Raw genomic sequence first — 1,859 nt, forward strand, 5'->3', positions numbered from 1 at the left:
TATATATATATATATATATATATATATATATATATATATATATATATATATATATATATATGTATACACGCGTACATATAGACATTGTACGTATATATGTACCTATAGGTATATAGGTAGATAAGTGGGGTTCTTTTTGCGTGCATTTGTAGTTTGGGGTATTTGTATACGTAAAATTCCGAAACGCACACATACGCGTACACCCACACATACATACGCCCACAAACACCCACACATACAGAGACACACTCACAGTTAAACACATGTACAAATTTTTAGTTATATGTACATAAGAATATACATTTACATACCCTCTCACACATATGCTTCTATGCTTCTGCGTTATACAGATGTATGGCGTATGGCGTATGGTGTATGTTTGTGGTTTTGTGTATGTCCTGCATGTATGTAAGCGCACATGTATGCGTAGGTAATGATATCAAAGCCTTGGCTGCTTAAGGTGAATTCTTGTAATCACAGAATATGGCAGATAATGTAACTAACAAACAGATGACGTTAGCACAGTCCCTGACCTAAAACATATTCGAAAATGAAATCGAATCCATTAAAATAAATGCATAAATATTGTATAAATATATAAAGAATGAACTAATAATACAAAAAAAGAAAAACCCTCAAAACAAAGCCAGAAAAGAGCCTATAATCGATGTAATCAATGGTATCTGATGTGTATTGATACCGAACACGGCTTTACCTGAAAATTTCATTGTATCTTAGCGCGGCTAATGTAACAATAGATCAGAGTAAAAGATTAATTTGCATAGGTGACGGCTGTGAATTAGGAGACATACATTAAAATGGGAAAAATATAAGTAATATAGTAGAATATTGAATGAGGGAAGAAAAATACGAGTAGGCGCTGCGTGGCTGTGAGGTAAGATGTTTGCTTCCCAACCACATGGTTCCGGGTAAGTGTCTTCTACTATAACCTCGGGCCGAATAAAGCCTTGTGAATGGATTTGATAGATGAAAACTGAAAGAAGCTCATCGTATATATATATATATATATATATATATATATATATATATATGTTTGTGTGTCTGTGTTTGTCTCCCCACTGTCGCTTGACAACCGATGTTGGTGTGTTTACATCCCCTAACATAACGGTTCGACAAAAGTTTGTATTTATAAAGCAATGTTTAGAAGACAAACAAGGAGAGATGGAGTGCGATGTGCAGAAAAAAGAAAATGCGGAATATAAAAGGAGAAAGAGATACGAGATAAGAGCTATTTACTAATAGAAAGAGAGATGGTGAGATAAATAGCGCGAAAGACAGAAGTAAGGCAGAGGTAATAAATAAATGACTAGTGAAAGAACCAGAGAGAAAAATATACATGTAAAAGAATGGAAGATAATTTAAAAGTCTAAATGTAGATACGCCCACGAAAATAAAACTTTAATACACATATTTTTATGTACTTAGACGTGCGTATGTCTAAAGAGAGAGACAAAAGTAGAGAGAACGAGAGATTGCACGCTATTTTGTATTATTCATGTTCGTGTTCTGCGAATTTAATCCCCAGAAGCAGAAGTAGACACAAATTGTAGTTTTTAGACAGTTATTATAAATTACGACGCACATACATACATAAATGTGTGTGTGTGTGTAAACATTTAATTAGCTGAGGATACTAAAGTAATTATTTCGGGACTTAGAGTTTCATGCTAAAGTAATTTTTAGACTGAGATTTATTAAACAAGGGGTTGAGACAAATAAGAGATTTATTTATGGAATCATTACTGAAATTGTTACGATGAGCTACACACATCGTTAACATCACGTAGTTATAATACATTAATTTGAAAACTTACAGATATACATATATATATATATAT

Source organism: Octopus bimaculoides, chromosome 17 (assembly GCF_001194135.2).
Source record: "Octopus bimaculoides isolate UCB-OBI-ISO-001 chromosome 17, ASM119413v2, whole genome shotgun sequence".
Classification (NCBI taxonomy): domain Eukaryota; kingdom Metazoa; phylum Mollusca; class Cephalopoda; order Octopoda; family Octopodidae; genus Octopus; species Octopus bimaculoides.